This window comes from Triticum urartu, chromosome 5, assembly GCF_003073215.2.
Source record: "Triticum urartu cultivar G1812 chromosome 5, Tu2.1, whole genome shotgun sequence".
NCBI lineage: Eukaryota > Viridiplantae > Streptophyta > Magnoliopsida > Poales > Poaceae > Triticum > Triticum urartu.
The window spans coordinates 43,721,007-43,732,102 of NC_053026.1; the positions used below are offsets into that span (position 1 = coordinate 43,721,007).

At 38.2% G+C, this 11,096-nt stretch overlaps 1 non-coding gene across 1 annotated transcript; it reads right to left on the reverse strand.

Moving 5' to 3' along the window:
- Positions 1-1,157: 1,157 nt before the first annotated feature.
- TRNAP-UGG lies at positions 1,158-1,232 on the reverse strand. The gene has a single exon. It is a non-coding gene; the product is annotated as a tRNA-Pro (tRNA).
- Between the last annotated feature and the right edge of the window lie 9,864 nt (positions 1,233-11,096).

Below are 11,096 nucleotides of genomic sequence, written 5' to 3' on the forward strand. Positions count from 1 at the left end.
AGAACCTTTGGGAAGACTTGGGAAAAGTTTTTGTGATCTTGCTGTAAAAAACAGAAACTTTAGCGCTCACAAGATTTGCTGTCATTTTTTACTGAAGAGTGTTATTTAGTTAATTCTTTTTGCAGATGATTAATAGATAAATTCCTCACGTCCAGCAACTTATTTTAGAATTTTATGAGTTCCAGAAGTATACGTTTGATACAGATTACTACAGATTGTTCTGTTTTTGACAGATTCTGTTTTCTATGTGTTGTTTGCTTATTTTGATGAATCTATGAGTAGTATCGGAGGGTATGAACCATAGAGAAGTTGGAATACAGTAGATATTACACCACTATGAATTTAGAATGAGTTCACAACAGTGCCTAAGTGGTGATTTATTTTCTTATACTAACGAAGCTTACGAGTTTTCTGTTAAGTTTTCTGTTGTGAAGTTTTCAAGTTTTGGGTAAAGATTCGATGGACTATGGAATAAGGAGTGGCAAGAGCCTAAGCTTGGGGATGCCCAAGGCACCCCAAGGTAATATTCAAGGACAACCTCTTTCGTCTTCGTTCATCGGTAACTTTACTTGGAGCTATATTTTTATTCACCACATGATATGTGTTTTGCTTGGAGCGTCAATTTATTTTGTTAGGATTTGCTTGATGTTATTTAGAACAACGTTTTGCATCTTTTATTTCAATAAAAGTGGCATTGATGGCCTTTACTATGCCTATTTTATAAGTCTACATGTTGTTGTTTGAAAACACAAAGTTTACCATTGTTGCAAAAATTCTCTAGAAAAGTCAGAATGTGATAAAATGTTGAAACCTTTTGCATAATATGCTCTGATAAATTTACTACAGTGGGAATTTTCTTTCATAATTTTTGGACCTAGGGAAGTATGGATCTTGCTGCATTCTTCACAGACTGTCCTGTTTAGGCAGATTGCTGTTATGTTTGCATTGTTTGCATATGTTTGCTTGTTTAATGATTCTATTTGAGGATAGGACTATTAAATATGCGGAGGCATTTAGTATGCAAGGTTGATTAATAATTTTAGTGATTTTTTACAGAAGAGTATGATAAGGTTTTTGCATTGGCGCTTTTCGCCTGCCTTCCCGACCGCGGATAGGCTACGGGGCTTTGCACTTCGGCCCCTTGTGTGAATACCACATCAAGGTGACAGGATTCGAACCTATGGCCCTCTGTACCCAAAACAGATGCGCTGACCAGACTGCGCTACACCTCGTCTCCCCCTCAGAACATATGGATCTACCCGATCCATAAAGAAAAGAACCACCGCTTTTAGGAAATTTTGACAATTCTCTTTCACTTGCATTTTCTTTCGTGAAGGCTCGCTCTCGTTCTTCTTACATCTTGCCCTTTTTTCTTGAGAATTGTATCTGTGGCTACTGATGTTTTGCCAGTCTGTCTGTCCCCAATAATGAACTCGGTTTATACTAACTTATCTCACGAGTCCTTGTTGAGTTTTGTGTGGATGAAGCTTTTGAGATTTAGGGAGACCGTGATATGAGAGGAATTAAGAAGACACAAAAGCTCAAGCTTGGGGATGACCAAGGCATCCCAAGAGAATATTTCAATAAGTCTCAAGCGTCTAAGCTTCGGGATGCCCCGGTTGGCATCCCACCTTTCTTCTTCAACAACTATCGGTTAGTATCGGTTGATCCTAAGTTTTTGCTTCTTCACATGATGTTTGCTATTCTTAGATGTAATTTTATTTTGTTTGCTTGTTGTTTGAATAAAGTATCAAGATATGAAATTATTAAATGGAGAGTCTTCACATAGCTAAATAATTATTTAACTACTCATTTATCTTCACTTATATCTTTCAGAATAGTTTGTTATTCATTCACGTGCTTCACATATATCCTATGAGTAGATGGTTGAATGAATTGAATATAATAAATCTGAAATTATATATGTTTCATATGCTTATCCCATGGGGAGTAATGACTTCACATATAAGAAGTAGAGGTGGTAAATTATTGAAGGTTAGCAAACATTGTATTGGTCACTTGAACAATTCATGAAAGAACATTGAGGGAAGAGAGATTTCACATATGAATATACTATCTTGGACATCTTTTGTAATTGTGAGCACTCATTAAAATATGACATGTTAAAAGGTTGGTGTTGGACAAGGAAGACAACGTGATGGGTTATGTTTCTTATATCTGAAATAAAGTATATTGTCATGGATCATTCAACATGCTGAGCTTGCCTTTCCCCCTCATGCTAGCCAAATTATTTGCACCAAGTAGAGATACTACTTGTGCTTCCAAACATCCCTTAAACCAGTATTGCCATGAGAGTCCACCATACCTACCTATGGATTGAGTAAGATCCTTCAAGCAAGTTGTCATCGGTGCATGCAAAAAATTGCTCTCTAAATATGTATGATCTATTAGTGTGGAGAAAATAAGCTTTATACGATCTTGTCATGTGGAAGCAATAAAAGTGACGGACTGCATAATAAAGGTCCCTATCACAAGTGGCAATATAAAGTGACGTTCTTTCGCATTAAGATTTTGTGCATCCAACTATAAAAGCGCATGACAACCTCTGCTTCCCTCTACGAAGGGCCTATCTTTTATTCTTGTCTTATACCTTATGCAAGAGTCATGGTGATCTTCACCTTTCCTTTTTACATTTTATCCTTTGGCAAGCACATTGTGTTGGAAAGATCCTGATATATATATATATATCCTATTGGATGTAAGGCATCATGAACTATTATTGTTGACATTACCCTTGAGGTAAAAGGTTGGGAGGCGAATCTATAAGCCCCTATCTTTCTCTGTGTCTGATTGAAACTTTGAACCCATAAATATCGCGTGAGTGTTAGCAATTGTGAAAGACTAAATGATAGTTGAGTATGTGAAGTTTGCTGAATCAAAGCTCTGACATAGACCCTTCCTGAAAATAAGATGAATTGTAATTGTTTGATGACTAATAACACGGTTTGTTAGTTTTCAAGAAAGTTTATGATCTATACTTTGACATGTGAAAAGCTTGTTACTTGATCATGAGAAGTCCTATGAGTTGAGCTACTGTTATGATATATAATGATGCTAGAAAAGGTGATTGAAATTACCATTGATCAAACTTGTGCACCTGCTAGCATTCACACTTCATAAATTCTTTCTTTTATCATTTACCTACTTGAGGACGAGCAGGAATTAAGCTTGGGGATGCTGATACGTCTCCAACGTATCTATAATTTATGAAGCATTCATGCTATTATACTATCTATTTTAGATGTTTATGGGCTTTACTAAACACTTCTATATTATTTTTGGGAATAACCTATTAACCGGAGGCCCAGCCCAAATTGTTGTTTTCTTGCCTATTTCAGTGTTTCGAAGAAAAGGAATATCAAACGGAGTCCAAACGGAATGAAACCTTCGGGAGAGTTATTTTTGGAACGGAAGCAATCCAGGAGACTTGGAGTAGACGTCAGGGAAGCTTCGAGGAAGCCATGAGGCAAGGAGGCGCGCCCTACCCACCTGGGCGCGCCCCACCCTCGTGGCTCCCCTGACCGACTTCTTTCGCCTATATATGTCCATATACCCTAAAAACATCAAAGAGCACAATAGATCGGGAGTTCCGCTGCCAGAAGCCTCCGTAGCCACCGAAAACCAATCTAGACCCGTTCCGGCACCCTGCCGGAGGGGGAATCCCTCTCCGGTGGTCATCTTCATCATCCCGGCGCTCTCCATGACGAGGAGGGAGTAGTTCACCCTCGGGGCTGAGGGTATGTACCAGTAGATATGTGCTTGATCTCTCTCTCTCTCTCTCTCGTGTTCTTGAGTCGGCACGATCTTGATGTATCGCGAGCTTTGCTATTATATTTGGATCTTATGATGTTTCTCCCCCTCTACTCTCTTGTGATGAATTGAGTGTTCCCTTTGAAGTTATCTTATCGGATTGAGTCTTTAAGGATTTGATAACACTTGATGTATGTCTTGCATGTGCTTATCTGTGGTGACAACGGGATATCATGTGATCCACTTGATGTATGTTTTAGTGATCAACCGAGTTCCGTGACCTCGTGGACTTATGCATAGGGGTTGGCACACGTTTTCGTCTTGACTCTCCGGTAGAAACTTTGGGGCACTCTTTGAAGTTATTTGTGTTGGTTGAATAGATGAATCTGAGATTGTGTGATGCATATCATATAATCATACCCATGGATACTTGAGGTGACATTGGAGTATCTAGGTGGCATTAGGGTTTTGGTTGATTTGTGTCTTAAGGTGTTATTCTAGTACGAACTCTAGGGTAGATTGAACGGAAAGAATAGCTTTGTGTTATTTTACTACGGACTCTTGAATAGATCGATCAGGAAGGATAACTTCGAGGTGGTTTCGTACCCTACCATAATCTCTTCGTTTGTTCTCCGTTGTTAGTGACTTTGGAGTGACTCTTTGTTGCATGTTGAGGGATAGTTATATTATCCAATTATGTTATTATTGTCGAGAGAACTTGCACTAGTGAAAGTATGAACCCTAGGCCTTGTTTCCTAGCATTGCAATACCATTTACGCTCACTTTTATCATTAGTTACCTTGCTGTTTTTATATTTTCAGATTACAAATACTCATATCTATCATCCATATTGCACTTGTATCACCATCTCTTCACCGAACTAGTGCACCTATACAATTTACCATTGTATTGGGTGTGTTGGGGACACAAGAGACTCTTTGTTATTTGGTTGCAGGGTTGTTTGAGAGAGACCATCTTCAACCTACGCCTCCCACGGATTGATAAACCTTAGGTCATCCACTTGAGGGAAATTTGCTACTGTCCTACAAACCTCTGCACTTGGAGGCCCAACAACGTCTACAAGAAGAAGGTTGCGTAGTAGACATCAAAATCACATGATAACCAAAGATTCACTCGAATATATCATTCGTGTAATCATATGGACCGATATGTATGTCCACGGTTCCACTCTCGGGCATTGAACAAAGGGGTTTCATGTAACAACTCGGATGTAATGCATGAGATTTATCAACCATTCCAATAAAACCATGTTTGTTGCCATGATCATGATGAGTGCCATTGTCATATTTTGCTTCTTGCATCATGTTCATCATTGGTTATATTGCATTGCGCATCCTTGTTGTTGCCATGGTCATCTCACTTTGTTATATGCTATATGATTTGATATGCCTTGTGTCATTTTATTGCATTTCATCATGATCACCATGTGGATTGCATTCTTCATGTTGATGTGTTTTTTTGCTCGCCATCTTTCCCTCCTCCTCCTATGGTTGTTTGCATCTTCATCATTTCATTAAGACCTTTCACCAAGTGCAAAACCATTTCACTTCTTCCTTCTATCAAATTTCACCGATTATTGCAAGTGACAGTTTTCCTGCCTCAAATAACGTTCAACGTTTCCCTATATTTCCTAACCTTGCCTTCGACCTCTCTGTCAAATTGCAAATCATTTGAAGTTGAATTGGTTGGGTTCAAAAATGGCTCAAGTTTGAATTTAGTTCAAACTTGAATTATTTTTCTATCTCTAAAAGTGTCCAAACCATTTTTTCAAAATAGGGCATAAATCTAGGACTCCAGTTATATTTTTATCTCTGAGAGGTTCCTTTCCAGAACCCATGGCCTTTTCCATCTTGGATGTGTCTATTTATTTTGGACATAATAAAAGAAAGAAAGGAAAAGGCCTAGCCGCACTTACCCAGATGTCGCATCATTGTTGCTCAGAGTGACATTGACAGACTTAGAGTCCTGTCTTGGCTTCTTGTACTTGTTTGGGCACTTGTTTGCCCAGTGTTTGTCTAAACCACAAGTAAAACAACCATTTATCTTTTTGTCTTTCTTCTTACCCTTCTTCTTAAAGGTAGTATTCAGTTGGACAGAGTCCTTTCCCTTAAACTTGTGGGAATTCTTCTGCACCATATTGGTGCTCCCTTTCACGTGTGAGTCCTTTGCTCTCGAGTTCTGCTCAACACTTAGATGATCAATGACATCCTCAACAAAGAATTCACGTCTCAAGTGCTTGAGAGAAGTAGCAAAGCTCCTCCATCCAGGAGGGAGTTTTGCAATAATGCAACCCGCGACAAACTTGTCCGGTAACTCACACTTCAGGAGCTCCAGCTCCTTTGCGATGCATTATATCTCATGGGCTTGGTCCGATACAGAACGGTTATCAACCATTTTGTAATCATGGAATTGCTACACAACATACAACTCGCTTTCAGCATCGGTTGTGCCGAATTTAGCTTTGAGTGCATCCCACAAATTCTTGGCAACGCGTGTATGGAGATATGCATCAACTAGCTTATCTTCGATCATAGTAAGAACGGCTCCCACAAAGATGGTGGTTGCCTCCATAAACGCATTCTCCTATTCAGGAGCAATCATTACTGTGGGAGACACGCCACCAACCCAGAACACGTTCATCGTTGTGAGCCACAAGGTGGTCCTAGTCTGCCAACGCTTAAAATGCGTCCCGGTAAACTTTTTTGGTTTCAGAGTAGCGACAAAGCCATGAGTCGAAAAGTGCCTAAAATAAGGTTTTTGGATTATTGGAAATATTAACACTTTCTGACTAATATAATCCACGAGTAAACAATAAGCATGGCAAATACGGTATGCATCTTAGACCGATATGTAAACATGTGAGCACGTACAGTACATAGAACCGAAACATCTATGAACAACATATATATACGCCCAGCACATGAACAAACAAAATAGGGGATGAACGAGTCATACCCTTCGGTTGGCCATGGAGTAAGCGACTCGTTAGTTAACCATTCCCGACTGGCAAAAATAAGTCTTGGTTCATCTCATTCCCGCAACTCGCGGCACGCGCGCGCATCGTGACGAGACATGGCGTGGTGAGGCAAGGCGGGTGGCGCGAAGGAGGAGCGCTTGTGTGCAACTCCTATTCCCAAGCTCCCAGTATTAAGTGGTAGATCACCCATATAAAAAGGTCTCACTCTTCTTACTGTAGCAGTATGGTACGTACTAAACTTCCCATCAAACTTCCCACCATTTGTTGTGCACATTCATGGGCCTTAGAGATTAGCCAGAGATTGTTGTCTTATATATGGACATAAGCCCATCCATAATCCATCAACAGAGAAAAATTGAGTGATCCAGGATTCAATCACTGGTCTCCAGGTTGATCTCAGGTGTCGCTAGCCACTCCACCAAGGCCCCTCTCGTGGAAAGTTATAGAGCACACCCTACTTGAGGCTATTCGAGCCCTTTTTCTGTTTCTTTTATTTTTCTTCTTCATTTTTTCATTCTTTTCTGCATTTTGTTTCTTTGTTTTTTTTTCTTGTATTTTGTTTCTTCTCCATTTTTATTTGGTTTTCTTTTTTTGTTCTTCATTTTCTGTTTTTTTTCCTATGTTCAATTTCGTTTTCACTCTACAATTTCGTATGTGTCAAAAGACATTTTTTTAATAAGTGATCAACATTATTGTTCAAACGTTTTGTTTTCAATTACTTGTTCAATTTTTAATATGTATTTTAATACTAGTTTGACATTTTTGTTACTAATGCAATATTTGTCAAATACTTGTTCAACATTTTTGTTAGTTATTTTAACATTTACAAATACTTGTTCAACATTTTTTAAATACTCGTTCAACATTTTATGTTTTGTTTATTTTTTCTTCTCAGATTTCAAACATTTGTTTGTTTGTTTTTTCTTCTTCATTTTTTGTTTTTCTTTTCTTTTTTCTTATTTTTGTTTTCGTTTTCTCATTTTCGTTTGTGTCAGAAAATATATTTTTAATAAGTGATCAACATTTTTTATACACTTTCAACATTGTCCGTGCGTTTTTTAATACTTGTTCAACATTTTTTTAATACCCGTTCAACATTTTTTAATACTTATTCAACATTATTCAAGTACTTGTTGAACATTTTTTATACATGACCAACATTTTTTCAAATACTTGTTCAACATTATTTATATACTTGTACAACATTTTTAAAACACTTGTTCAACATTTTTAAAATAATTGTTCAATATTTTTCAAATACTTGTTCAACATTTTTTAAAATATTTTATTAACATGTTTATATACATGATCAACATTTTTAAAAATAATTCTTGAACATTTTTCAAATACCTATTCAATTGTTTTCAAATAATTGTTCAACATTTTTCAAATGTTACAGTATAGTGTTTATTCTATAATATATACATTTATATTATGTTAAAGTATAAACAAAAGTAAGAAAAGGGAAAAAGGAAACAGAAAATGTAAAAAAGAAAAGAAAAAAGGAGGTTGTGGCCTCCCGTAATGGTGGGCCGGCCCACACGTGAAAACTTAATATCTGCAGCAAGGTATTTAGTAGCAAAGTAATATGATAGTAGTGGTAACGATAGCAAAAGGTAACGATAACAAAAATAATATTTTTGGGTATTGTAGTGATTGTAACAATAGCAACGAAAAAGTAAATAAGCGAAGAACAATATAGGAAAAGCTCCTAGGCAATGGATTGGTGATATAGAATTATGCCGGATGCGATCGATCATGTAACAGTCATAACCTAGGGTGACACAGAACTAGCTCCAGTTCATCAATGTAATGTATGCATGTATTCTGAATATAGTCATACGTGCTTATGGAAAAGAACTTGCATGACATCTTTTGTCCTACCCTCCCGTGGCAGCGGGGTCCTATTGGAAACTAAGGGATATTAAGGCCTCCTTTTAATAGAGTACTGGACCAAAGCATTAACACATAGTGAATACATGAACTCCTCAAACTACGGTCATCACCGGGAGTGGTCCCGATTATTTTCACTTCGGGGTTGCGAGATCATAACACATAGTAGGTGACTATAGTCTTGCAAGATAGGATCAAGAACTCTCATATATTGATGAAAAACATAATAGGTTCAGATCTGAAATCATGGCACTCGGGCCCTAATGACAATCATTAAGCATAGCAAAGTCATAGCAACATCAATCTCAGAACATAGTGGATACTAGGGATCAAAACCTAACAAAACTAACTTGATTACATGATAAATCTCATCCAACCCATCACCGTCTAGCAAGCCGACAATGGAATTACTCACGCACAGCGGTAAGCATCATGAAATTGGTGATGGAGGAAGATTGATGATGACGATGGCAATGGATTCCCCTCTCCGGAGCCCCGAACGGACTCCAGATCAGCCCTGCCGAGGGAGTTTAGGGCTTGGCGGCGGCTCCGTATCATAAAACACGATGAATGCTTCTCTCTGTTTTTTCTCCCCGAAAGTGAATATATGGAGTCAAGGTTGAGGTCGGTGGAGCGTTAGGGGGCCCACGAGGGAGGGGGCGCGCCCCCACCCTCGTGGACAGGTGGAGGCCTCCCTGACGTGGATTCATCTTCCAGTATATTTTATATATTCCAAAAAATTCTCCGTTGATTTTCAGGTCATTCCGAGAACTTTTATTTTTGCATAAACATAACACCATGACAATTCTGCTGAAAACAGTGTGAGTCCGGGTTAGTTCAATTCAAATCATGCAAGTTAGATTCCAAAACAAGGGAAAAAGTGTTTGAAAAAGTAGATACGGCGAAGACGTATCAACTCCCCCAAGCTTAAACCTTTGCTTGTCATCAAGCAATTCAGTTGATACACTGAAAAGTGATAAAGAAAAACTTTTACAAACTCTGTTTGCTCTTGTTGTTGTAAATATATAAATCTAGCATTCAAGTTTTCAGTAAAGATTATGAACTAACCACATTCGCAATAACATTTAGGTCTCATGTTTACTAGTATCAATGGCATAATCAACTAGCGAGCAATAATAATAAATCTCAGAAGAAAACATTTTCTCATAATAATCATGATATGATATGACAAGATGGTATCTCGCTAGCCCTCTCTGAGACCGCAAAACATAAATACAGAGCACCTTTAAAGATCAAGGACTGACTAGACATTGTAATTCATGGTAAAAGAGCTTCAGTCAAGTCATACTCAATGTAAACTAATAGTAATGGATGCAAATAATAGTGGTGCTCTCCAACTGGTGCTTTTTAATAAGAGGATGATGACTCAACATAAAAGTAAATGGATAGGCCCTTCGCAGAGGGAAGCAGGGATTTGTAGAGGTGCCAGAGCTCGGTTTTTAAATAGATATGAATAATATTTTGAGCGGTATACTTTCATTGTCAACATAACAACCGAGAGATCTCAATATCTTCCATGCTACACATTATAGGCGGTTCCCAAACAGAATGGTAAAGTTTATACCCCCCCCCCCTCCACCAACAAGCATCAATCCATGTCTTGCTCGAAACAACGAGTGCCTCCAACTAACAAGAGTCCCGGGGGAGTTTTGTTTGCAGTTATTTTGATTTGATTTGCAGAAAGCATGGGACTGGGCATCCCGGTGACCAGCCATTTTCTCGTGAGTGAGGAGCGGAGTCCACTCCTCTTGAGAATAACCCTCCTAGCATGGAAGATACAGACATCCCTAGTTGATACATGAGCTATTCGAGCATACAAAATAGGATGTTTATTTGAAGGTTTAGAGTTTGGCACATACAAATTTACTTGGAACGGTAGGTAGATACCGTATATAGGTAGGTATGGTGGACTCATATGGAACAACTTTGGGGTTCATGGAGTTGGATGCACAAGCAGTATTCCCGCTTAGTACAGATGAAGGCTAGAAAAAGACTGGGAAGCAACCAGCTAGAGAGCGACAACAATCATGAACATGCATTAAAATTAATCAACACCGAATGCAAGCATGAGTAGGATATAATGCACCATGAACATAAATATTGTAGAGGCTATGTTGATTTTGTTTCAACTACATGCATGAACATGTGCCAAGTCAAGCCACTCGAATCATTCAAAAGAGGATACCACCCTATCATACCACATCATGACCATTTTAATAGAATGTTGGCATGCAAGGTAAACCATTATAAACTCCTAGATAATTAAGCATGGCATAAGCAACTACAATCTCTAATTGTCATTGCAAACATGTTTCTTTCATAATAGGCTGAATCAGGAAGGATGCACTAATCATATTTACAAAAATAAGAGAGGTCGAGTTCATACCAACTTTTCTCATCTCAATAAGTTCAT